This window comes from Crinia signifera, chromosome 3 (genome assembly GCF_055691185.1).
Source record: "Crinia signifera chromosome 3, ASM5569118v1, whole genome shotgun sequence".
Taxonomy (NCBI): domain Eukaryota; kingdom Metazoa; phylum Chordata; class Amphibia; order Anura; family Myobatrachidae; genus Crinia; species Crinia signifera.
In genome coordinates this window covers 335,327,669-335,348,611 of record NC_139219.1, presented here as the reverse complement: position 1 = coordinate 335,348,611, position 20,943 = coordinate 335,327,669, and the positions used below count along the sequence as shown (strand labels likewise).

At 41.1% G+C, this 20,943-nt stretch overlaps 57 non-coding genes across 57 annotated transcripts; all 57 read right to left on the bottom strand.

Annotated features, from left to right (window-relative positions):
* Nucleotides 1–5: 5 nt before the first annotated feature.
* On the bottom strand, nt 6–78 carry TRNAV-CAC (transfer RNA valine (anticodon CAC)). Its single transcript has one exon. It is a non-coding gene; the product is annotated as a tRNA-Val (tRNA).
* A 90-nt stretch (nt 79–168) lies between these two features.
* On the bottom strand, nt 169–241 carry TRNAV-AAC (transfer RNA valine (anticodon AAC)). Its single transcript has one exon. It is a non-coding gene; the product is annotated as a tRNA-Val (tRNA).
* Nucleotides 242–442: 201 nt separating this feature from the next.
* On the bottom strand, nt 443–515 carry TRNAV-CAC (transfer RNA valine (anticodon CAC)). Its single transcript has one exon. It is a non-coding gene; the product is annotated as a tRNA-Val (tRNA).
* Nucleotides 516–606: 91 nt separating this feature from the next.
* On the bottom strand, nt 607–679 carry TRNAV-UAC (transfer RNA valine (anticodon UAC)). Its single transcript has one exon. It is a non-coding gene; the product is annotated as a tRNA-Val (tRNA).
* A 201-nt stretch (nt 680–880) lies between these two features.
* On the bottom strand, nt 881–953 carry TRNAV-CAC (transfer RNA valine (anticodon CAC)). The gene has a single exon. It is a non-coding gene; the product is annotated as a tRNA-Val (tRNA).
* Nucleotides 954–1,154: 201 nt separating this feature from the next.
* TRNAV-AAC (transfer RNA valine (anticodon AAC)) lies at nt 1,155–1,227 on the bottom strand. The gene has a single exon. It is a non-coding gene; the product is annotated as a tRNA-Val (tRNA).
* A 964-nt stretch (nt 1,228–2,191) lies between these two features.
* TRNAV-AAC (transfer RNA valine (anticodon AAC)) lies at nt 2,192–2,264 on the bottom strand. Its single transcript has one exon. It is a non-coding gene; the product is annotated as a tRNA-Val (tRNA).
* A 201-nt stretch (nt 2,265–2,465) lies between these two features.
* Nucleotides 2,466–2,538, bottom strand: TRNAV-AAC (transfer RNA valine (anticodon AAC)). Its single transcript has one exon. It is a non-coding gene; the product is annotated as a tRNA-Val (tRNA).
* Nucleotides 2,539–3,228: 690 nt separating this feature from the next.
* Nucleotides 3,229–3,301, bottom strand: TRNAV-AAC (transfer RNA valine (anticodon AAC)). The gene has a single exon. It is a non-coding gene; the product is annotated as a tRNA-Val (tRNA).
* A 201-nt stretch (nt 3,302–3,502) lies between these two features.
* Nucleotides 3,503–3,575, bottom strand: TRNAV-AAC (transfer RNA valine (anticodon AAC)). Its single transcript has one exon. It is a non-coding gene; the product is annotated as a tRNA-Val (tRNA).
* A 201-nt stretch (nt 3,576–3,776) lies between these two features.
* TRNAV-CAC (transfer RNA valine (anticodon CAC)) lies at nt 3,777–3,849 on the bottom strand. Its single transcript has one exon. It is a non-coding gene; the product is annotated as a tRNA-Val (tRNA).
* Nucleotides 3,850–3,939: 90 nt separating this feature from the next.
* Nucleotides 3,940–4,012, bottom strand: TRNAV-CAC (transfer RNA valine (anticodon CAC)). Its single transcript has one exon. It is a non-coding gene; the product is annotated as a tRNA-Val (tRNA).
* Nucleotides 4,013–4,103: 91 nt separating this feature from the next.
* Nucleotides 4,104–4,176, bottom strand: TRNAV-UAC (transfer RNA valine (anticodon UAC)). The gene has a single exon. It is a non-coding gene; the product is annotated as a tRNA-Val (tRNA).
* A 201-nt stretch (nt 4,177–4,377) lies between these two features.
* TRNAV-AAC (transfer RNA valine (anticodon AAC)) lies at nt 4,378–4,450 on the bottom strand. Its single transcript has one exon. It is a non-coding gene; the product is annotated as a tRNA-Val (tRNA).
* Nucleotides 4,451–5,414: 964 nt separating this feature from the next.
* TRNAV-AAC (transfer RNA valine (anticodon AAC)) lies at nt 5,415–5,487 on the bottom strand. The gene has a single exon. It is a non-coding gene; the product is annotated as a tRNA-Val (tRNA).
* Nucleotides 5,488–5,688: 201 nt separating this feature from the next.
* On the bottom strand, nt 5,689–5,761 carry TRNAV-AAC (transfer RNA valine (anticodon AAC)). The gene has a single exon. It is a non-coding gene; the product is annotated as a tRNA-Val (tRNA).
* A 201-nt stretch (nt 5,762–5,962) lies between these two features.
* TRNAV-CAC (transfer RNA valine (anticodon CAC)) lies at nt 5,963–6,035 on the bottom strand. Its single transcript has one exon. It is a non-coding gene; the product is annotated as a tRNA-Val (tRNA).
* Nucleotides 6,036–6,125: 90 nt separating this feature from the next.
* On the bottom strand, nt 6,126–6,198 carry TRNAV-UAC (transfer RNA valine (anticodon UAC)). Its single transcript has one exon. It is a non-coding gene; the product is annotated as a tRNA-Val (tRNA).
* Nucleotides 6,199–6,288: 90 nt separating this feature from the next.
* TRNAV-CAC (transfer RNA valine (anticodon CAC)) lies at nt 6,289–6,361 on the bottom strand. The gene has a single exon. It is a non-coding gene; the product is annotated as a tRNA-Val (tRNA).
* A 90-nt stretch (nt 6,362–6,451) lies between these two features.
* TRNAV-UAC (transfer RNA valine (anticodon UAC)) lies at nt 6,452–6,524 on the bottom strand. The gene has a single exon. It is a non-coding gene; the product is annotated as a tRNA-Val (tRNA).
* Nucleotides 6,525–6,888: 364 nt separating this feature from the next.
* TRNAV-AAC (transfer RNA valine (anticodon AAC)) lies at nt 6,889–6,961 on the bottom strand. The gene has a single exon. It is a non-coding gene; the product is annotated as a tRNA-Val (tRNA).
* Nucleotides 6,962–7,308: 347 nt separating this feature from the next.
* Nucleotides 7,309–7,381, bottom strand: TRNAV-AAC (transfer RNA valine (anticodon AAC)). Its single transcript has one exon. It is a non-coding gene; the product is annotated as a tRNA-Val (tRNA).
* Nucleotides 7,382–7,728: 347 nt separating this feature from the next.
* Nucleotides 7,729–7,801, bottom strand: TRNAV-AAC (transfer RNA valine (anticodon AAC)). Its single transcript has one exon. It is a non-coding gene; the product is annotated as a tRNA-Val (tRNA).
* Nucleotides 7,802–8,163: 362 nt separating this feature from the next.
* On the bottom strand, nt 8,164–8,236 carry TRNAV-CAC (transfer RNA valine (anticodon CAC)). The gene has a single exon. It is a non-coding gene; the product is annotated as a tRNA-Val (tRNA).
* A 90-nt stretch (nt 8,237–8,326) lies between these two features.
* On the bottom strand, nt 8,327–8,399 carry TRNAV-AAC (transfer RNA valine (anticodon AAC)). Its single transcript has one exon. It is a non-coding gene; the product is annotated as a tRNA-Val (tRNA).
* Nucleotides 8,400–8,600: 201 nt separating this feature from the next.
* On the bottom strand, nt 8,601–8,673 carry TRNAV-CAC (transfer RNA valine (anticodon CAC)). The gene has a single exon. It is a non-coding gene; the product is annotated as a tRNA-Val (tRNA).
* A 1,015-nt stretch (nt 8,674–9,688) lies between these two features.
* On the bottom strand, nt 9,689–9,761 carry TRNAV-AAC (transfer RNA valine (anticodon AAC)). Its single transcript has one exon. It is a non-coding gene; the product is annotated as a tRNA-Val (tRNA).
* Nucleotides 9,762–9,851: 90 nt separating this feature from the next.
* On the bottom strand, nt 9,852–9,924 carry TRNAV-CAC (transfer RNA valine (anticodon CAC)). Its single transcript has one exon. It is a non-coding gene; the product is annotated as a tRNA-Val (tRNA).
* Nucleotides 9,925–10,014: 90 nt separating this feature from the next.
* TRNAV-UAC (transfer RNA valine (anticodon UAC)) lies at nt 10,015–10,087 on the bottom strand. Its single transcript has one exon. It is a non-coding gene; the product is annotated as a tRNA-Val (tRNA).
* Nucleotides 10,088–10,341: 254 nt separating this feature from the next.
* TRNAV-AAC (transfer RNA valine (anticodon AAC)) lies at nt 10,342–10,414 on the bottom strand. The gene has a single exon. It is a non-coding gene; the product is annotated as a tRNA-Val (tRNA).
* A 201-nt stretch (nt 10,415–10,615) lies between these two features.
* TRNAV-AAC (transfer RNA valine (anticodon AAC)) lies at nt 10,616–10,688 on the bottom strand. Its single transcript has one exon. It is a non-coding gene; the product is annotated as a tRNA-Val (tRNA).
* A 201-nt stretch (nt 10,689–10,889) lies between these two features.
* TRNAV-CAC (transfer RNA valine (anticodon CAC)) lies at nt 10,890–10,962 on the bottom strand. The gene has a single exon. It is a non-coding gene; the product is annotated as a tRNA-Val (tRNA).
* A 741-nt stretch (nt 10,963–11,703) lies between these two features.
* TRNAV-AAC (transfer RNA valine (anticodon AAC)) lies at nt 11,704–11,776 on the bottom strand. The gene has a single exon. It is a non-coding gene; the product is annotated as a tRNA-Val (tRNA).
* Nucleotides 11,777–11,977: 201 nt separating this feature from the next.
* TRNAV-CAC (transfer RNA valine (anticodon CAC)) lies at nt 11,978–12,050 on the bottom strand. The gene has a single exon. It is a non-coding gene; the product is annotated as a tRNA-Val (tRNA).
* Nucleotides 12,051–12,302: 252 nt separating this feature from the next.
* On the bottom strand, nt 12,303–12,375 carry TRNAV-UAC (transfer RNA valine (anticodon UAC)). The gene has a single exon. It is a non-coding gene; the product is annotated as a tRNA-Val (tRNA).
* A 90-nt stretch (nt 12,376–12,465) lies between these two features.
* TRNAV-UAC (transfer RNA valine (anticodon UAC)) lies at nt 12,466–12,538 on the bottom strand. Its single transcript has one exon. It is a non-coding gene; the product is annotated as a tRNA-Val (tRNA).
* Nucleotides 12,539–12,628: 90 nt separating this feature from the next.
* Nucleotides 12,629–12,701, bottom strand: TRNAV-CAC (transfer RNA valine (anticodon CAC)). Its single transcript has one exon. It is a non-coding gene; the product is annotated as a tRNA-Val (tRNA).
* Nucleotides 12,702–12,791: 90 nt separating this feature from the next.
* Nucleotides 12,792–12,864, bottom strand: TRNAV-CAC (transfer RNA valine (anticodon CAC)). The gene has a single exon. It is a non-coding gene; the product is annotated as a tRNA-Val (tRNA).
* A 526-nt stretch (nt 12,865–13,390) lies between these two features.
* On the bottom strand, nt 13,391–13,463 carry TRNAV-AAC (transfer RNA valine (anticodon AAC)). Its single transcript has one exon. It is a non-coding gene; the product is annotated as a tRNA-Val (tRNA).
* Nucleotides 13,464–13,553: 90 nt separating this feature from the next.
* On the bottom strand, nt 13,554–13,626 carry TRNAV-UAC (transfer RNA valine (anticodon UAC)). The gene has a single exon. It is a non-coding gene; the product is annotated as a tRNA-Val (tRNA).
* A 648-nt stretch (nt 13,627–14,274) lies between these two features.
* TRNAV-CAC (transfer RNA valine (anticodon CAC)) lies at nt 14,275–14,346 on the bottom strand. The gene has a single exon. It is a non-coding gene; the product is annotated as a tRNA-Val (tRNA).
* A 252-nt stretch (nt 14,347–14,598) lies between these two features.
* On the bottom strand, nt 14,599–14,671 carry TRNAV-CAC (transfer RNA valine (anticodon CAC)). Its single transcript has one exon. It is a non-coding gene; the product is annotated as a tRNA-Val (tRNA).
* Nucleotides 14,672–14,761: 90 nt separating this feature from the next.
* TRNAV-UAC (transfer RNA valine (anticodon UAC)) lies at nt 14,762–14,834 on the bottom strand. Its single transcript has one exon. It is a non-coding gene; the product is annotated as a tRNA-Val (tRNA).
* Nucleotides 14,835–15,634: 800 nt separating this feature from the next.
* TRNAV-UAC (transfer RNA valine (anticodon UAC)) lies at nt 15,635–15,707 on the bottom strand. The gene has a single exon. It is a non-coding gene; the product is annotated as a tRNA-Val (tRNA).
* A 90-nt stretch (nt 15,708–15,797) lies between these two features.
* TRNAV-UAC (transfer RNA valine (anticodon UAC)) lies at nt 15,798–15,870 on the bottom strand. The gene has a single exon. It is a non-coding gene; the product is annotated as a tRNA-Val (tRNA).
* Nucleotides 15,871–15,960: 90 nt separating this feature from the next.
* Nucleotides 15,961–16,033, bottom strand: TRNAV-UAC (transfer RNA valine (anticodon UAC)). Its single transcript has one exon. It is a non-coding gene; the product is annotated as a tRNA-Val (tRNA).
* Nucleotides 16,034–16,397: 364 nt separating this feature from the next.
* On the bottom strand, nt 16,398–16,470 carry TRNAV-UAC (transfer RNA valine (anticodon UAC)). The gene has a single exon. It is a non-coding gene; the product is annotated as a tRNA-Val (tRNA).
* A 90-nt stretch (nt 16,471–16,560) lies between these two features.
* Nucleotides 16,561–16,633, bottom strand: TRNAV-UAC (transfer RNA valine (anticodon UAC)). Its single transcript has one exon. It is a non-coding gene; the product is annotated as a tRNA-Val (tRNA).
* A 90-nt stretch (nt 16,634–16,723) lies between these two features.
* Nucleotides 16,724–16,796, bottom strand: TRNAV-CAC (transfer RNA valine (anticodon CAC)). Its single transcript has one exon. It is a non-coding gene; the product is annotated as a tRNA-Val (tRNA).
* A 690-nt stretch (nt 16,797–17,486) lies between these two features.
* On the bottom strand, nt 17,487–17,559 carry TRNAV-UAC (transfer RNA valine (anticodon UAC)). Its single transcript has one exon. It is a non-coding gene; the product is annotated as a tRNA-Val (tRNA).
* Nucleotides 17,560–17,649: 90 nt separating this feature from the next.
* Nucleotides 17,650–17,722, bottom strand: TRNAV-CAC (transfer RNA valine (anticodon CAC)). Its single transcript has one exon. It is a non-coding gene; the product is annotated as a tRNA-Val (tRNA).
* Nucleotides 17,723–18,346: 624 nt separating this feature from the next.
* TRNAV-AAC (transfer RNA valine (anticodon AAC)) lies at nt 18,347–18,419 on the bottom strand. The gene has a single exon. It is a non-coding gene; the product is annotated as a tRNA-Val (tRNA).
* A 90-nt stretch (nt 18,420–18,509) lies between these two features.
* TRNAV-UAC (transfer RNA valine (anticodon UAC)) lies at nt 18,510–18,582 on the bottom strand. The gene has a single exon. It is a non-coding gene; the product is annotated as a tRNA-Val (tRNA).
* Nucleotides 18,583–19,230: 648 nt separating this feature from the next.
* On the bottom strand, nt 19,231–19,302 carry TRNAV-CAC (transfer RNA valine (anticodon CAC)). Its single transcript has one exon. It is a non-coding gene; the product is annotated as a tRNA-Val (tRNA).
* Nucleotides 19,303–19,554: 252 nt separating this feature from the next.
* On the bottom strand, nt 19,555–19,627 carry TRNAV-CAC (transfer RNA valine (anticodon CAC)). The gene has a single exon. It is a non-coding gene; the product is annotated as a tRNA-Val (tRNA).
* A 621-nt stretch (nt 19,628–20,248) lies between these two features.
* On the bottom strand, nt 20,249–20,321 carry TRNAV-CAC (transfer RNA valine (anticodon CAC)). Its single transcript has one exon. It is a non-coding gene; the product is annotated as a tRNA-Val (tRNA).
* Nucleotides 20,322–20,574: 253 nt separating this feature from the next.
* On the bottom strand, nt 20,575–20,646 carry TRNAV-CAC (transfer RNA valine (anticodon CAC)). The gene has a single exon. It is a non-coding gene; the product is annotated as a tRNA-Val (tRNA).
* Between the last annotated feature and the right edge of the window lie 297 nt (nt 20,647–20,943).

Here is a 20,943-nt window from a genome sequence, read left to right as displayed (position 1 = left end):
TCTATTGTTTCTGCCCAGTTTCGAACTGGGGACCTTTCGCGTGTGAGGCGAACATGATAACCACTACACTACAGAAACTTCCTAGAAACTATACTAGACACCAACCAATGTAGGAGTCACTTTCATAAAATAGAGCCATTGAAGAAAAATGCTTAGGTTAAAAAAACTTGTTTCTGCCCAGTTTCGAACTGGGGACCTTTCGCGTGTTAGGCGAACGTGATAACCACTACACTACAGAAACTTCTCGGAAACTATACCAGACACCAACCAATGTAGGAGGCACTTTCTAAAAACAGAGTCATTGAAGAAAAATACTTAGGTTAAAAACACTTGTTTCTGCCCAGTTTCTACCGTTTTAGAAACTAAGCCAGACACCATCCAAAGTAAGAGGCACTTTCTAAAAAAAGAGCCATTGCATGAAAATGCTTAGCTAAAAATCCATTGTTTCTGCCCAGTTTCGAACTGGGGACCTTTCGCGTGTGAGGCGAACGTGATAACCACTACACTACAGAAACTTCTCGGAAACTATACTAGACACCAACCAATGTAGGAGTCACTTTCATAAAATAGAGCCATTGAAGAAAAATGCTTAGGTTAAAAAAAACTTGTTTCTGCCCAGTTTCGAACTGGGGACCTTTCGCGTGTAAGGCGAACGTGATAACCACTACACTACAGAAACTTCTCGTAAACTATACCAGACACTAACCAATGTAGGAGGCACTTTCTAAAAACAGAGTCATTGAAGAAAAATGCTTAGGTTAAAAACACTTGTTTCTGCCCAGTTTCTACCGTCTTAGAAACTAAGCCAGACACTATCCAATGTAGGAGGCACTTTCTAAAAAAAGAGCCATTGCATGAAAATGCTTAGCTAAAAATCTATTGTTTCTGCCCAGTTTTGAACTGGGGACCTTTCGCGTGTGAGGCGAACATGATAACCACTACACTACAGAAACTTCCTAGAAACTATACCAGACACCAACCAATGTAGGAGGCATTTTCTAAAAACAGAGTCATTGAAGAAAAATGCTTAGGTTAAAAACACTTGTTTCTGCCCAGTTTCTACCGTCTTAGAAACTAAGCCAGACACCATCCAATGTAGGAGGCACTGTCTAAAAAAAGGGCCATTGCATTAAAATGCTTAGCTAAAAATCCATTGTTTCTGCCCAGTTTCGAACTGGGGACCTTTCGCGTGTTAGGCGAACGTGATAACCACTACACTACAGAAACTTCTCGGAAATTTTACCAGACACCAACCAATGTAGGAGGCACTTTCTAAAAACAGAGTCATTGAAGAAAAATGCTTAGGTTAAAAACACTTGTTTCTGCCCAGTTTCTACCGTCTTAGAAACTAAGCCAGACACCCTCCAATGTAGGAGGCACTGTCTAAAAAAAGGGCCATTGCATTAAAATGCTTAGCTAAAAATCCATTGTTTCTGCCCAGTTTCGAACTGGGGACCTTTCGCGTGTTAGGTGAACGTGATAACCACTACACTACAGAAACTTCTCGGAAACTACACCAGACACCAACCAATGTAGGAGGCACTTTCTAAAAATAGAGTCATTGAAGAAAAATGCTTAGGTTAAAAACACTTGTTTCTGCCCAGTTTCTACCGTTTTAGAAACAAAGCCAGACACCATCCAATGTAGGAGGCACTTTCTAAAAAAAGAGCCATTGCATGAAAATGCTTAGCTAAAAATCCATTGTTTCTGCCCAGTTTCGAACTGGGGACCTTTCACGTGTGAGGCGAACGTGATAACCACTACAAAACAGAGTCATTGAAGAAAAATGCTTAGGTTAAAAACACTTGTTTCTGCCCAGTTTCTACTGTCTTAGAAACTAAGCCAGACACCATCCAATGTAGGAGGCACTGTCTAAAAAAATGGCCATTGCATTAAAATGCTTAGCTAAAAATCCATTGTTTCTGCCCAGTTTCGAACTGGGGACCTTTCGCGTGTTAAGCGAACGTGATAACCACTACACTACAGAAATTTCTCGGAAACTATACCAGACACCAACCAATGTAGGAGGCACTTTCTAAAAACAGAGTCATTGAAGAAAAATGCTTAGGTTAAAAACACTTGTTTCTGCCCAGTTTCTACCGTCTTAGAAACTAAGCCAGACACTATCCAATGTAGGAGGCACTGTCTAAAAAAAGGGCCATTGCATTAAAATGCTTAGCTAAAAATCCATTGTTTCTGCCCAGTTTCGAACTGGGGACCTTTCGCGTGTTAGGCGAACGTGATAACCACTACACTACAGAAACTTCTCGGAAACTATACCAGACACCAACCAATGTAGGAGGCACTTTCAAAAAACAGAGTCATTGAAGAAAAATGCTTAGGTTAAAAACACTTGTTTCTGCCCAGTTTCTACCGTCTTAGAAACTAAGCCAGACACCCTCCAATGTAGGAGGCACTGTCTAAAAAAAGGGCCATTGCATTAAAATGCTTAGCTAAAAATCCATTGTTTCTGCCCAGTTTCGAACTGGGGACCTTTCGCGTGTTAGGCGAACGTGATAACCACTACACTACAGAAACTTCTCGGAAACTACACCAGACACCAACCAATGTAGGAGGCACTTTCTAAAAATAGAGTCATTGAAGAAAAATGCTTAGGTTAAAAACACTTGTTTCTGCCCAGTTTCTACCGTTTTAGAAACAAAGCCAGACACCATCCAATGTAGGAGGCACTTTCTAAAAAAAGAGCCATTGCATGAAAATGCTTAGCTAAAAATCCATTGTTTCTGCCCAGTTTCGAACTGGGGACCTTTCATGTGTGAGGCGAACGTGATAACCACTACAAAACAGAGTCATTGAAGAAAAATGCTTAGGTTAAAAACACTTGTTTCTGCCCAGTTTCTACCGTCTTAGAAACTAAGCCAGACACCATCCAATGTAGGAGGCACTGTCTAAAAAAATGGCCATTGCATTAAAATGCTTAGCTAAAAATCCATTGTTTCTGCCCAGTTTCGAACTGGGGACCTTTCGCGTGTTAAGCGAACGTGATAACCACTACACTACAGAAATTTCTCGGAAACTATACCAGACACCAACCAATGTAGGAGGCACTTTCTAAAAACAGAGTCATTGAAGAAAAATGCTTAGGTTAAAAACACTTGTTTCTGCCCAGTTTCTACCGTCTTAGAAACTAAGCCAAACACTATCCAACGTAGGAGGCACTGTCTAAAAAAAGGGCCATTGCATTAAAATGCTTAGCTAAAAATCCATTGTTTCTGCCCAGTTTCGAACTGGGGACCTTTCGCGTGTTAGGCGAACGTGATAACCACTACACTACAGAAACTTCTCGGAAACTATACCAGACACCAACCAATGTAGGAGGCACTTTCTAAAAACAGAGTCATTGAAGAAAAATGCTTAGGTTAAAAACACTTGTTTCTGCCCAGTTTCTACCGTCTTAGAAACTAAGCCAGACACCCTCCAATGTAGGAGGCACTGTCTAAAAAAAGGGCCATTGCATTAAAAAGCTTAGCTAAAAATCCATTGTTTCTGCCCAGTTTCGAACTGGGGACCTTTCGCGTGTTAGGCGAACGTGATAACCACTACACTACAGAAACTTCTCGGAAACTATACCAGACACTAACCAATGTAGGAGGCACTTTCTAAAAACAGAGTCATTGAAGAAAAATGCTTAGGTTAAAAACACTTGTTTCTGCCCAGTTTCTACCGTCTTAGAAACTAAGCCAGACACTATCCAATGTAGGAGGCACTTTCTAAAAAAAGAGCCATTGCATGAAAATGCTTAGCTAAAAATCCATTGTTTCTGCCCAGTTTCGAACTGAGGACCTTTCGCGTGTGAGGCGAACGTGATAACCACTACACTACAGAAACTTCCCAGAAACTATACCAGACACCATCCAAAGTAGGAGGCACTTTCTAAAAAAAGAGCCATTGCATGAAAATGCTTAGCTAAAAATCCATTGTTTCTGCCCAGTTTCGAACTGGGGACCTTTCGCGTGTGAGGCGAACGTGATAACCACTACACTACAAAAACTTCCCAGAAACTATACTAGACACCAACCAATGTAGGAGTCACTTTCATAAAATAGAGCCATTGAAGAAAAATGCTTAGGTTAAAAAAAACTTGTTTCTGCCCAGTTTCGAACTGGGGACCTTTCGCGTGTAAGGCGAACGTGATAACCACTACACTACAGAAACTTCTCGGAAACTATACCAGACACTAACCAATGTAGGAGGCACTTTCTAAAAACAGAGTCATTGAAGAAAAATGCTTAGGTTAAAAACACTTGTTTCTGCCCAGTTTCTACCGTCTTAGAAACTAAGCCAGACACTATCCAATGTAGGAGGCACTGTCTAAAAAAAGGGCCATTGCATTAAAATGCTTAGCTAAAAATCCATTGTTTCTGCCCAGTTTCGAACTGGGGACCTTTCGCGTGTTAGGCGAACGTGATAACCACTACACTACAGAAACTTCTCGGAAACTATACCAGACACCAACCAATGTAGGAGGCACTTTCTAAAAACAGAGTCATTGAAGAAAAATACTTAGGTTAAAAACACTTGTTTCTGCCCAGTTTCTTCCGTTTTAGAAACTAAGCCAGACACCATCCAATGTAGGAGGCACTTTCTAAAAAAAGAGCCATTGCATGAAAATGCTTAGCTAAAAATCTATTGTTTCTGCACAGTTTCGAACTGGGGACCTTTCGCGTGTGAGGCGAACATGATAACCACTACACTACAGAAACTTCCTAGAAACTATACTAGACACCAACCAATGTAGGAGTCACTTTCATAAAATAGAGCCATTGAAGAAAAATGCTTAGGTTAAAAACACTTGTTTCTGCCCAGTTTCTACCGTTTTAGAAACAAAGCCAGACACCATCCAATGTAGGAGGCACTTTCTAAAAAAAGAGCCATTGCATGAAAATGCTTAGCTAAAAATCCATTGTTTCTGCCCAGTTTCGAACTGGGGACCTTTCATGTGTGAGGCGATCGTGATAACCACTACAAAACAGAGTCATTGAAGAAAAATGCTTAGGTTAAAAACACTTGTTTCTGCCCAGTTTCTACCGTCTTAGAAACTAAGCCAGACACCATCCAATGTAGGAGGCACTGTCTAAAAAAATGGCCATTGCATTAAAATGCTTAGCTAAAAATCCATTGTTTCTGCCCAGTTTCGAACTGGGGACCTTTCGCGTGTTAAGCGAACGTGATAACCACTACACTACAGAAATTTCTCGGAAACTATACCAGACACCAACCAATGTAGGAGGCACTTTCTAAAAACAGAGTCATTGAAGAAAAATGCTTAGGTTAAAAACACTTGTTTCTGCCCAGTTTCTACCGTCTTAGAAACTAAGCCAAACACTATCCAACGTAGGAGGCACTGTCTAAAAAAAGGGCCATTGCATTAAAATGCTTAGCTAAAAATCCATTGTTTCTGCCCAGTTTCGAACTGGGGACCTTTCGCGTGTTAGGCGAACGTGATAACCACTACACTACAGAAACTTCTCGGAAACTATACCAGACACCAACCAATGTAGGAGGCACTTTCTAAAAACAGAGTCATTGAAGAAAAATGCTTAGGTTAAAAACACTTGTTTCTGCCCAGTTTCTACCGTCTTAGAAACTAAGCCAGACACCCTCCAATGTAGGAGGCACTGTCTAAAAAAAGGGCCATTGCATTAAAAAGCTTAGCTAAAAATCCATTGTTTCTGCCCAGTTTCGAACTGGGGACCTTTCGCGTGTTAGGCGAACGTGATAACCACTACACTACAGAAACTTCTCGGAAACTATACCAGACACTAACCAATGTAGGAGGCACTTTCTAAAAACAGAGTCATTGAAGAAAAATGCTTAGGTTAAAAACACTTGTTTCTGCCCAGTTTCTACCGTCTTAGAAACTAAGCCAGACACTATCCAATGTAGGAGGCACTTTCTAAAAAAAGAGCCATTGCATGAAAATGCTTAGCTAAAAATCCATTGTTTCTGCCCAGTTTCGAACTGAGGACCTTTCGCGTGTGAGGCGAACGTGATAACCACTACACTACAGAAACTTCCCAGAAACTATACCAGACACCATCCAAAGTAGGAGGCACTTTCTAAAAAAAGAGCCATTGCATGAAAATGCTTAGCTAAAAATCCATTGTTTCTGCCCAGTTTCGAACTGGGGACCTTTCGCGTGTAAGGCGAACGTGATAACCACTACACTACAGAAACATCTTAGAAACAAAGCCAGACACCATACAATGTAGGAGGCACTTTCTAAAAAAAGAGCCATTGCATGAAAATGCTTAGCTAAAAATCCATTGTTTCTGCCCAGTTTCGAACTGGGGACGTTTCGCGTGTGAGGCGAACGTGATAACCACTACACTACAGAAACTTCTCAGAAATTATACAAGACACCAACCAATGTAGGAGTCACTTTCATAAAATAGAGCCATTGAAGAAAAATGCTTAGGTTAAAAACACTTGTTTCTGCCCAGTTTCGAACTGGGGACCTTTCGCGTGTAAGGCGAACGTGATAACCACTACACTACAGAAACGTCTTAGAAACTACGCCAGACACCATCCAATGTAGGAGGCACTTTCTAAAAAAAGAGCCATTGAATGAAAATGCTTAGCTAAAAATCCATTGTTTCTGCCCAGTTTCGAACTGGGGACCTTTCGCGTGTTAGGTGAATGTGATAACCACTACACTACAGAAACTTCTCGGAAACTATACCAGACACCAACCAATGTAGGAGGCACTTTCTAAAAACAGAGTCATTGAAGAAAAATGCTTAGGTTAAAAACACTTGTTTCTGCCCAGTTTCTACCGTCTTAGAAACTAAGCCAGACACCATCCAATGTAGGAGGCACTGTCTAAAAAAAGGGCCATTGCATTAAAATGCTTAGCTAAAAATCCATTGTTTCTGCCCAGTTTCGAACTGGGGACCTTTCGCGTGTTAGGCGAACGTGATTACCACTACACTACAGAAACTTCTCGGAAATTTTACCAGACACCAACCAATGTAGGAGGCACTTTCTAAAAACAGAGTCATTGAAGAAAAATGCTTAGGTTAAAAACACTTGTTTCTGCCCAGTTTCTACCGTCTTAGAAACTAAGCCAGACACCATCCAATGTAGGAGGCACTGTCTAAAAAAATGCTTAGCTAAAAATCCATTGTTTCTGCCCAGTTTCGAACTGGGGACCTTTCGTGTGTGAGGCGAACGTGATAACCACTACACTACAGAAAATTCCCAGAAACTGTACTAGACACCAACCAATGTAGGAGTCACTTTCATAAAATAGAGCCATTGAAGAAAAATGCTTAGCTAAAAATCCATTGTTTCTGCCCAGTTTCGAACTGGGGACCTTTCGCGTGTTAGGCGAACGTGATAACCACTACACTACAGAAACTTCTCGGAAATTTTACCAGACACCAACCAATGTAGGAGGCACTTTCTAAAAACAGAGTCATTGAAGAAAAATGCTTAGGTTAAAAACACTTGTTTCTGCCCAGTTTCTACCGTCTTAGAAACTAAGCCAGACACCATCCAATGTAGGAGGCACTGTCTAAAAAAATGCTTAGCTAAAAATCCATTGTTTCTGCCCAGTTTCGAACTGGGGACCTTTCGTGTGTGAGGCGAACGTGATAACCACTACACTACAGAAAATTCCCAGAAACTGTACTAGACACCAACCAATGTAGGAGTCACTTTCATAAAATAGAGCCATTGAAGAAAAATGCTTAGCTAAAAATCCATTGTTTCTGCCCAGTTTCGAACTGGGGACCTTTCGCGTGTTAGGCGAACGTGATAACCACTACACTACAGAAACTTCTCGGAAACTATACCAGACACCAACCAATGTAGGAGGCACTTTCTAAAAACAGAGTCATTGAAGAAAAATACTTAGGTTAAAAACACTTGTTTCTGCCCAGTTTCTACCGTTTTAGAAACTAAGCCAGACACCATCCAATGTAGGAGGCACTTTCATAAAATAGAGCCATTGAAGAAAAATGCTTAGGTTAAAAAAACTTATTTTTGCCCAGTTTGAACTGGGGACCTTTCGCGTGTAAGGCGAACGTGATAACCACTACACTACAGAAACGTCTTAGAAACTAAGCCAGACACCATCCAATGTAGGAGGCACTTTCTAAAAAAAGAACCATTGCATGAAAATGCTTAGCTAAAAATCATTGTTTCTGCCCAGTTTCGAACTGGGGACCTTTCGCGTGTGAGGCGAAAGTGATAACCACTACACTACAGAAACTTCTCCGAAACTATACTAGACACCAACCAATGTAGGAGGCATTGTCTAAAAAAAGGGCCATTGCATTAAAATGCTTAGCTAAAAATCCATTGTTTCTGCCCAGTTTCGAACTGGGGACCTTTCGCGTGTTAGGCGAACGTGATAACCACTACACTACAGAAACTTCTCAGAAGCTATACCAGACACCAACCAATGTAGGAGTCACTTTCTAAAAACAGAGTCATTGAAGAAAAATGCTTAGGTTAAAAACACTTGTTTCTGCCCAGTTTCTACCGTCTTAGAAACTAAGCCAGACACCATCCAATGTAGGAGGCACTGTCTAAAAAAAGGGCCATTGCATGAAAATGCTTAGCTAAAAATCCATTGTTTCTGCCCAGTTTCGAACTGGGGACCTTTCGCGTGTGAGGCGAACGTGATAACCACTACACTACAGAAACTTCTCAGAAACTATACTAGACACCAACCAATGTAGGAGTCACTTTCATAAAATAGAGCCATTGAAGAAAAATGCTTAGGTTAAAAAAACTTGTTTTTGCCCAGTTTCGAACTGGGGACCTTTTGCGTGTAAGGCGAACGTGATAACCACTACACTACAGAAACATCTTAGAAACAAAGCCAGACACCATACAATGTAGGAGGCACTTTCTAAAAAAAGAGCCATTGCATGAAAATGCTTAGCTAAAAATCCATTGTTTCTGGCAGTTTCGAACTGGGGACCTTTCGCGTGTTAGGTGAATGGGATAACCACTACACTACAGAAACTTATCGGAAACTATACCAGACACCAACCAATGTAGGAGGCACTTTCTAAAAACAGAGTCATTGAAGAAAAATGCTTAGGTTAAAAACACTTGTTTCTGCCCAGTTTCTACCGTCTTAGAAACTAAGCCAGACACCATCCAATGTAGGAAGCACTGTCTAAAAAAAAGGCCATTGCATTAAAATGCTTAGCTAAAAATCCATTGTTTCTTCCCAGTTTCGAACTTGGGACCTTTCGCGTGTTAGGCGAACGTGATAACCACTACACTACAGAAACTTCTCGGAAACTATACCAGACACCAGCCAATGTAGGAGGCACTTTCTAAAAACAGAGTCATTGAAGAAAAATGCTTAGGTTAAAAACACTTTTTTCTGCCCAGTTTCGAACTGGGGACCTTTCGCGTGTAAGGCGAAAGTGATAACCACTTCACTACAGAAACGTCTTAGAAACTAAGCCAGACACCATCCAATGTAGGAGGCACTTTCTAAAAAAAGAGCCATTGCATGAAAATGCTTAGCTAAAAATCCATTGTTTCTGCCAAGTTTCGAACTGGGGACCTTTCGTGTGTGAGGAGAACGTGATAACCACTACACTACAGAATCTTCTCGGAAACTATACTAGACACCAACCAATGTAAGAGGCACTGTCTAAAAAAAGGGCCATTGCATTAAAATGCTTAGCTAAAAACCCATTGTTTCTGCCCAGTTTCGAACTGGGGACCTTTCGCGTGTTAGGCGAACGTGATAACCACTACACTACAGAAACTTCTCGGAAACTATACCAGACACCATCCAATGTAGGAGGCACTGTCTAAAAAAAGAGCAATTGCATGAAAATGCTTAGCTAAAAATCCATTGTTTCTGCCCAGTTTCGAACTGGGGACTTTTCGCGTGTGAGGCGAACGTGATAACCACTACACTACAGAAACTTCCCGGAAACTATACCAGACACCAACCGATGTAGGAGGCACTTTCTAAAAACAGAGTCATTGAAGAAAAATGCTTAGGTTAAAAACACTTGTTTCTGCCCAGTTTCGAACTGAGGACCTTTCGCGTGTAAGGCGAACGTGATAACCACTACACTACAGAAACATCTTAGAAACAAACCAAGACACCATACAATGTAGGAGGCACTTTCTAAAAAAAGAGCCATTGCATGAAAATGCTTAGCTAAAAATCCATTGTTTCTGCCAAGTTTCGAACTGGGGACCTTTCGCGTGTGAGGCGAACGTGATAACCACTACACTACAGAAACTTCTCAGAAACTATACTAGACACCAACCAATGTAGGAGGCACTGTCTAAAAAAAAGGGCCATTGCATTAAAATGCTTAGCTAAAAATCCATTGTTTCTGCCCAGTTTCGAACTGGGGACCTTTCGCGTGTTAGGCGAACGTGATAACCACTACACTACAGAAACTTCTCGGAAACTATACCAGACACCAACCAATGTAGGAGGCACTTTCTAAAAACAGAGTCATTGAAGAAAAATGCTTAGGTTAAAAACACTTGTTTCTGCCCAGTTTCTACCGTCTTAGAAACTAAGCCAGACACCATCCAATGTAGGTGGCACGGTCTAAAAAAAGGGCCATTGCATTAAAATGCTTAGCTAAAAATCCATTGTTTCTGCCCAGTTTCGAACTGGGGACCTTTCGCGTGTTAGGCGAACGTGATAACCACTACACTACAGAAACTTCTCGGAAACTATACCAGACACCAACCAATGTAGGAGGCACTTTCTAAAAACAGAGTCATTGAAGAAAAATGCTTAGGTTAAAAACACTTGTTTCTGCCCAGTTTCTACCGTTTTCGAAACTAAGCCAGACAACATCCAATGTATTAGGCACTTTCTAAAAAAAGAGCCATTGCATGAAAATGCTTAGCTAAAAATCCATTGTTTCTGCCCAGTTTCGAACTGGGGACCTTTCGCGTGTGAGGCGAATGTGATAACCACTACACTACAGAAACTTCCCAGAAACTATACTAGACACCAACCAATGTAGGAGTCACTTTCATAAAATAGAGCCATTGAAGAAAAATGCTTAGGTTAAAAAAACTTATTTTTGCCCAGTTTGAACTGGGGACCTTTCGCGTGTAAGGCGAACGTGATAACCACTACACTACAGAAACATCTTAGAAACAAAGCCAGACACCATACAATGTAGGAGGCACTTTCTAAAAAAAGGGCCATTGCATGAAAATGCTTAGCTAAAAATCCATTGTTTTTGCCCAGTTTCGAACTGGGGACCTTTCACGTGTAAGGCGAACGTGATAACCACTACACTACAGAAACTTCTCAGAAACTATACAAGACACCAACCAATGTAGGAGTCACTTTCATAAAATAGAACCATTGAAGAAAAATGCTTAGGTTAAAAGCACTTGTTTCGGCCCAGTTTCGAACTGGGGACCTTTCGCGTGTAAGGCGAACGTGATAACCACTACACTACAGAAACGTCTTAGAAGCTACGCCAGACACCATCCAATGTAGGAGGCACTGTCTAAAAAAAGGGCCATTGCATTAAAATGCTTAGCTAAAAATCCATTGTTTCTGCCCATTTTCGAACTGGGGACCTTTCGCATGTGAGGCGAACGTGATAACCACTACACTACAGAAACTTTCCAGAAACTATACTAGACACAAACCAATGTAGGAGTCACTTTCATAAAATAGAGCCATTGCATGAAAATGCTTAGCTAAAAATCCATTGTTTCTGCCCAGTTTCGAACTGGGGACCTTTCGCGTGTTAGGCGAACGTGATAACCACTACACTACAGAAACTTCTCGGAAACTATACCAGACACCAACCAATGTAGGAGGCACTTTCTAAAAACAGAGTCATTGAAGAAAAATGCTTAGGTTAAAAACACTTGTTTCTGCCCAGTTTCTACCGTTTTCGAAACTAAGCCAGACAACATCCAATGTATTAGGCACTTTCTAAAAAAAGAGCCATTGCATGAAAATGCTTAGCTAAAAATCCATTGTTTCTGCCCAGTTTCGAACTGGGGACCTTTCGCGTGTGAGGCGAACGTGATAACCACTACACTACAGAAACTTCCCAGAAACTATACTAGACACCAACCAATGTAGGAGTCACTTTCATAAAATAGAGCCATTGAAGAAAAATGCTTAGGTTAAAAAAACTTATTTTTGCCCAGTTTGAACTGGGGACCTTTCGCGTGTAAGGTGAACGTGATAACCACTACACTACAGAAACATCTTAGAAACAAAGCCAGACACCATACAATGTAGGAGGCACTTTCTAAAAACAGAGTCATTGAAGTAAAATGCTTAGGTTAAAAACACTTGTTTCTGCCCAGTTTCGAACTGGGGACCTTTCGCGTGTAAGGCGAAAGTGATAACCACTACACTACAGAAACGTCTTAGAAACTAAGCCAGACACCATCCAATGTATGAGGCACTTTCTAAAAAAAGAGCCATTGCATGAAAATGCTTAGCTAAAAATCCATTGTTTCTGCCCAGTTTCGAACTGGGGACCTTTCGCGTGTAAGGCGAACGTGATAACCACTACACTACAGAAACATCTTAGAAACTAAGCAAGACACCATACAATGTAGGAGGCACTTTCTAAAAAAAGAGCCATTGCATGAAAATGCTTAGCTAAAAATCCATTGTTTCTGCCCAGTTTCGAACTGGGGACCTTTCGCGTGTGAGGCGAACGTGATAACCACTACACTACAGAAACATCTTAGACACAAAGCCAGACACCATACAATGTAGGAGGCACTTTCTAAAAAAAGAGCCATTGCATGAAAATGCTTAGCTAAAAATCCATTGTTTCTGCCCAGTTTCGAACTGTGGACCTTTCGCGTGTGAGGCGAACGTGATAACCACTACACTACAGAAACTTCTCAGAAACTATACAAGACACCAACCAATGTAGGAGTCACTTTCATAAAATAGAGCCATTGAAGAAAAATGCTTAGGTTAAAAGCACTTGTTTCGGTCCAGTTTCGAACTGGGGACCTTTCGCGTGTAAGGCGAACGTGATAACCACTACACTACAGAAACGTCTTAGAAGCTACGCCAGACACCATCCAATGTAGGAAGCACTTTCTAAAAAAAGAGCCATTGAATGAAAATGCTTAGCTAAAAATCCATTGTTTCTGCCCAGTTTCGAACTGGGGACCTTTCGCGTGTTAGGTGAATGTGATAACCACTACACTACAGAATCTTCTCGGAAACTATACCAGACACCAACCAATGTAGGAGGCACTTTCTAAAAACAGAGTCATTGAAGAAAAATGCTTAGGTTAAAAACACTTGTTTCTGCAAAGTTTCTACCGTCTTAGAAACTAAGCCAGACACCATCCAATGTAGGAGGCACTGTCTAAAAAAGGGCCATTGCATTAAAATGCTTAGCTAAAAATCCATTGTTTCTGCCCAGTTTCGAACTGGGGACCTTTCGCGTGTTAGGCGAACGTGATAACCACTACACTACAGAAACTTCTCGGAAACTATACCAGACACCAACCAATGTAGGAGGCACTTTCTAAAAACAGAGTCATTAAAGAAAAATGCTTAGGTTAAAAACACTTGTTTCTGCCCAGTTTCGAACTGAGGACCTTTCGCGTGTAAGGCGAACGTGATAACCACTACACTACAGAAACGTCTTAGAAACTAAGCCAGACACCATCCAATGTAGGAGGCACTTTCTAAAAAATGAGTCATTGCATGAAAATGCTTAGCTAAAAATCCATTGTTTCTTCCCAGTTTCGAACTGGGGACCTTTCGCGTGTGAGGCGAACGTGATAACCACTACACTACAGAAACTTGAAAAAAGTTTCGAACTGGGAAGAAAAATGCTTAGGTTAAAAACACTTGTTTCTGCCCAGTTTCTACCGTTTTAGAAACTAAGCCAGACACCATCCAATGTAGGAGGCATTTTGTAAAAAAAGAGCCATTGCATGAAAATGCTTAGCTAAAAATCCATTGTTTCTGCCCAGTTTCGAACTGGGGACCTTTCGTGTGTGAGGCGAACGTGATAACCACTACACTACAGAAAATTCCCAGAAACTATACTAGACACCAACCAATGTAGGAGTTACTTTCATGAAATAGAGATATGAAGAAAAATGCTTAGGTTAAAAACACTTGTTTCTGCCCAGTTTCGAACTGGAGACCTTTCGCGTGTAAGGCGAACGTGACAACCACTTCACTACAGAAACATCTTAGAAACAAAGCCAGACACCATACAATGTAGGAGGCACTTTCTAAAAAAAGAGCCATTGCATGAAAATGCTTAGCTAAAAATCCATTGTTTCTGCCCAGTTTCGAACTGGGACCTTTCGCGTGTGAGGCGAACGTGATAACCACTACACTACAGAAACTTCTCAGAAACTATACTAGACACCAACCAATGTAGGAGTCACTTTCATAAAATAGAGCCATTGAAGAAAAATGCTTAGGTTAAAAAAACTTGTTTCTGCCCTGTTTCGAACTGGGGACCTTTCGCGTGTAAGGCGAACGTGATAACCACTACACTACAGAAAAATCTTTAAACAAAGCCAGACACCATCCAATGTAGGAGGCACTTTCTAAAAAAAGAGCCATTGCATGAAAATGGTTAGCTAAAAATCCATTGTTTCTGCCCAGTTTCGAACTGGGGACCTTTCGCGTGTGAGGCGAATGTGATAACCACTACACTACAGAAACTTCTCAGAAACTATACAAGACACCAACCAATGTAGGAGTCACTTTCATAAAATAGAGCCATTGAAGAAAAATGCTTAGGTTAAAAACACTTGTTTCTGCCCAGTTTCGAACTGGGGACCTTTCGCGTGTAAGGCGAACGTGATAACCACTACACTACAGAAACGTCTTAGAAACTACGCCAGACACCATCCAATGTAGGAGGCACTTTCTAAAAAAAGAGCCATTGCATGAAAATGCTTAGCTAAAAATCCATTGTTTCTGCCCAGTTTTGAACTGGTGACCTTTCGCGTGTTAGGTGATTGTGATAACCACTACACTACAGAAACTTCTCGGAAACTATACCAGACACCAACCAATGTAGGAGGCACTTTCTAAAAACAGAGTCATTGAAGAAAAATGCTTAGGTTAAAAACACTTGTTTCTGCCCAGTTTCTACCGTTTTAGAAACTAAGCCAGACACCATCCAATGTAGGAGGCACTGTCTAAAAAAAGGGCCATTGCATTAAAATGCTTAGCTAAAAATCAATTGTTTCTGGCAGTTTCGAACTGGGGACCTTTCGCTTGTTAGGTGAATGGGATAACCACTACACTACAGAAACTTCCCGGAAACTATACCAGACACCAACCAATGTAGGAGGCACTTTCTAAAAACAGAGTCATTGAAGAAAAATGCTTAGGTTAAAAACACTTGTTTCTGCCCAGTTTCTACCGTCTTAGAAACTAAGCCAGACACCATCCAATGTAGGAGGCACTGTCTAAAAAAAGGGCCATTGCATTAAAATGCTTAGCTAAAAGTCCATTGTTTCTGCCCAGTTTCGAACTGGAAACTTTTCGCGTGTTAGGCGAACGTGATAACCACTACACTACAGAATCTTCTCGGAAACTATACCAGACACCAACCAATGTAGGAGGCACTTTCTAAAAACAGAGTCATTGAAGAAAAATGCTTAGGTTAAAAGCACTTGTTTCTGCCCAGTTTCGAACTGGGGACCTTTCGCGTGTAAGGCGAAAGTGATAACCACTACACTACAGAAACGTCTTAGAAACTAAGCCAGACACCATCCAATGTAGGATGCACTTTCTAAAAAAAGAGCCATTGCATGAAAATGCTTAGCTAAAAATCCATTGTTTCTGCCCAGTTTCGAACTGGGGACCTTTCGCGTGTAAGGCGAACGTGATAACCACTACACTACAGAAACATCTTAGAAACAAAGCCAGACACCATACAATGTAGGAGGCACTTTCTAAAAAAAGAGCCATTGCATGAAAATGTTTAGCTAAAAATCCATTGTTTCTGCCCAGTTTCGAACTGGGGACCTTTCGCGTGTAAGGCGAACGTGATAACCACTACACTACAGAAACGTCTTAGAAACTACGCCAGACACCATCCAATGTAGGAGGCACTTTCTAAAAAAAGAGCCATTGCATGAAAATGGTTAGCTAAAAATCCATTGTTTCTGCCCAGTTTCGAACTGGGGACCTTTCGCGTGTTAGGTGAATGCGATAACCACTACACTACAGAAAATTCTCGGAAACTATACCAGACACCAACCAATGTAGGAGGCACTTTCTAAAAACAGAGTCATTGAAGAAAAATGCTTAGGTTAAAAACACTTGTTTCTGCCCAGTTTCTACCATCTTAGAAACTAAGCCAGACACCATCCAATGTAGGATGCACTGTCTAAAAAAAGGGCCATTGCATTAAAATGCTTAGCTAAAAATCCATTGTTTCTGCCCAGTTTCGAACTGGGGACCTTTCGCGTGTAAGGCGAAAGTGATAACCACTACACTACAGAAACGTCTTAGAAACTAAGCCAGACACCATCCAATGTATGAGGCACTTTCTAAAAAAAGAGCCATTGCATGAAAATGCTTAGCTAAAAATCCATTGTTTCTGCCCAGTTTCGAACTGGGGACCTTTCGCGTGTAAGGCGAACGTGATAACCACTACACTACAGAAACATCTTAGACACAAAGCCAGACACCATACAATGTAGGAGGCACTTTCTAAAAAAAGAGCCATTGCATGAAAATGCTTAGCTAAAAATCCATTGTTTCTGCCCAGTTTCGAACTGTGGACCTTTCGCGTGTGAGGCGAACGTGATAACCACTACACTACAGAAACTTCTCAGAAACTATACAAGACACCAACCAATGTAGGAGTCACTTTCATAAAATAGAGCCATTGAAGAAAAATGCTTAGGTTAAAAACACTTGTTTCTGCCCAGTTTCGAACTGGGGACCTTTCGCGTGTAAGGCGAACGTGATAACCACTTCACTACAGAAACGTCTTAGAAACTACGCCAGACACCATCCAATGTAGGAGGCACTTTCTAAAAAAAGAGCCATTGCATGAAAATGCTTAGCTAAAAATCCATTGTTTCTGCCCAGTTTCGAACTGGGGACCTTTCGCGTGTAAGGCGAACGTGATAACCACTACACTACAGAAATGTCTTAGAAACTACGCCAGACACCATCCAATGTAGGAGGCACTTTCTAAAAAAAGAGCCATTGAATGAAAATGCTTAGCTAAAAATCCATTGTTTCTGCCCAGTTTCGAATTGGGGACCTTTCCCGTGTTAGGTGAATGTGATAACCACTACACTACAGAAACTTCTCAGAAACTATACCAGACACCAACCAATGTAGGAGGCACTTTCTAAAAACAGAGTCATTGAAGAAAAATGCTTAGGTTAAAAACACTTGTTTCTGCCCAGTTTCTACCGTCTTAGAAACTAAGCCAGACACCATCCAATGTAGGAGGCACTGTCTAAAAAAAGGGCCATTGCATTAAAATGCTTAGCTAAAAATCCATTGTTTCTGCCCAGTTTCGAACTGGGGACCTTTCGCGTGTAAGGCGAACGTGATAACCACTACACTACAGAAACATCTTAGAAACAAAGCCAGACACCATACAATGTAGGAGGCACTTTCTAAAAAAAGAGCCATTGCATGAAAATGCTTAGCTAAAAATCCATTGTTTCTGCCCAGTTTCGAACTGGGGACCGTTCGCGTGTGAGGCGAACGTGATAACCACTACACTACAGAAACTTCTCAGAAACTATACAAGACACCAACCAATGTAGGAGTCACTTTCATAAAATAGAGCCATTGAAGAAAAATGCTTAGGTTAAAAACACTTGTTTCTGCCCAGTTCCGAACTGGGGACCTTTCGCGTGTAAGGCGAACGTGATAACCACTACACTACAGAAACGTCTTAGAAACTGCTTAGGTTAAAAGCACTTGTTTCGGTCCAGTTTCGAAACTGGGGACCTTTCGCGTGTAAGGCGAACGTGATAACCACTACACTACAGAAACGTCTTAGAAGCTACGCCAGACACCATCCAATGTAGGAAGCACTTTCTAAAAAAAGAGCCATTGAATGAAAATGCTTAGCTAAAAATCCATTGTTTCTGCCCAGTTTCGAACTGGGGACCTTTCGCGTGTTAGGTGAATGTGATAACCACTACACTACAGAATCTTCTCGGAAACTATACCAGACACCAACCAATGTAGGAGGCACTTTCTAAAAACAGAGTCATTGAAGAAAAATGCTTAGGTTAAAAACACTTGTTTCTGCAAAGTTTCTACCGTCTTAGAAACTAAGCCAGACACCATCCAATGTAGGAGGCACTGTCTAAAAAAGGGCATTAAAATGCTTAGCTAAAAATCCATTGTTTCTGCCCAGTTTCGAACTGGGGACCTTTCGCGTGTTAGGCGAACGTGATAACCACTACACTACAGAAACTTCTCGGAAACTATACCAGACACCAACCAATGTAGGAGGCACTTTCTAAAAACAGAGTCATTAAAGAAAAATGCTTAGGTTAAAAACACTTGTTTCTGCCCAGTTTCGAACTGAGGACCTTTCGCGTGTAAGGCGAACGTGATAACCACTACACTACAGAAACGTCTTAGAAACTAAGCCAGACACCATCCAATGTAGGAGGCACTTTCTAAAAAATGAGTCATTGCATGAAAATGCTTAGCTAAAAATCCATTGTTTCTTCCCAGTTTCGAACTGGGGACCTTTCGCGTGTGAGGCGAACGTGATAACCACTACACTACAGAAACTTGAAAAAAGTTTCGAACTGGGAAGAAAAATGCTTAGGTTAAAAACACTTGTTTCTGCCCAGTTTCTACCGTTTTAGAAACTAAGCCAGACACCATCCAATGTAGGAGGCATTTTGTAAAAAAAGAGCCATTGCATGAAAATGCTTAGCTAAAAATCCATTGTTTCTGCCCAGTTTCGAACTGGGGACCTTTCGTGTGTGAGGCGAACGTGATAACCACTACACTACAGAAAATTCCCAGAAACTATACTAGACACCAACCAATGTAGGAGTTACTTTCATAAAATAGAGATATGAAGAAAAATGCTTAGGTTAAAAACACTTGTTTCTGCCCAGTTTCGAACTGGAGACCTTTCGCGTGTAAGGCGAACGTGACAACCACTTCACTACAGAAACATCTTAGAAACAAAGCCAGACACCATACAATGTAGGAGGCACTTTCTAAAAAAAGAGCCATTGCATGAAAATGCTTAGCTAAAAATCCATTGTTTCTGCCCAGTTTCGAACTGGGACCTTTCGCGTGTGAGGCGAACGTGATAACCACTACACTACAGAAACTTCTCAGAAACTATACTAGACACCAACCAATGTAGGAGTCACTTTCATAAAATAGAGCCATTGAAGAAAAATGCTTAGGTTAAAAAAACTTGTTTCTGCCCTGTTTCGAACTGGGGACCTTTCGCGTGTAAGGCGAACGTGATAACCAATACAATAAGGAAAAATCTTTAAACAAAGCCAGACACCATCCAATGTAGGAGGCACTTTCTAAAAAAAGAGCCATTGCATGAAAATGGTTAGCTAAAAATCCATTGTTTCTGCCCAGTTTCGAACTGGGGACCTTTCGCGTGTGAGGCGAATGTGATAACCACTACACTACAGAAACTTCTCGGAAACTATACCAGACACCATCCAATGTAGGAGGCACTTTCTAAAAAAGAGCCATTGCATGAAAATGCTTAGCTAAAAATCCATTGTTTCTGCCCAGTTTCGAACAGGGGACCTTTCGCGTGTGAGGCAAACGTGATAACCACTACACTACAGAAACTTCTCAGAAACTATACTAGACACCAACCAATGTAGGAGGCACTGTCTAAAAAAAGGGCCATTGCATTAAAATCCATTGTTTCTGCCCAGTTTCGAACTGGGGACCTTTCGCGTGTTATGCGAACGTGATAACCACTACACTACAGAAACTTCCCGGAAACTATACCAGACACCAACCAATGTAGGAGGCACTTTCTAAAAACAGAGTCATTGAAGAAAAATGCTTAGGTTAAAAACACTTGTTTCTGCCCAGTTTCTACCGTCTTAGAAACTAAGCCAGACACAATCCAATGTAGGAGGCACTGTCTAAAAAAAGGGCCATTGCATTAAAATGCTTAGAAAAAACACTTGTTTCTGCCCAGTTTCTACCGTTTTAGAAACTAAGCCAGACACCATCCAATCTAGGAGGCACTTTCTAAAAAAAGAGCCATTGCATGAAAATGCTTAGCTAAAAATCCATTGTTTCTGCCCAGTTTCGAACTGGGGACCTTTCGCGTGTGAGGCGAACGTGATAACCACTACACTACAGAAACTTCCCAGAAACTATTCTAGACACCAACCAATGTAGGAGTCACTTTCATAAAATAGAGTAATTGAAGAAAAATGCTTAGGGTAAAAAAACTTGTTTCTGCCCAGTTTCGAACTGGGGACCTTTCGCGTGTAAGGCGAACGTGACAACCACTACACTACAGAAACATCTTAGAAACAAAGTCAGACACCATACAATGTAGGAGGCACTTTCTAAAAAAAGAGCCATTGCATGAAAATGCTTAGCTAAAAATCCATTGTTTCTGCCCAGTTTCGAACTGGGACCTTTCGCGTGTGAGGCGAACGTGATAACCACTACACTACAGAAACTTCTCAGAAACTATACTAGACACCAACCAATGTAGGAGTCACTTTCATAAAATAGAGCCATTGAAGAAAAATGCTTAGGTTAAAAAAACTTGTTTCTGCCCAGTTTCGAACTGGGGACCTGTCGCGTGTAAGGCGAACGTGACAACCACTACACTACAGAAACATCTTAGAAACAAAGCCAGACACCATACAATGTAGGAGGCACTTTCTAAAAAAAGAGCCATTGCATGAAAATGCTTAGCTAAAAATCCATTGTTTCTGCCCAGTTTCGAACTGGGGACCTTTCGCGTGTGAGGC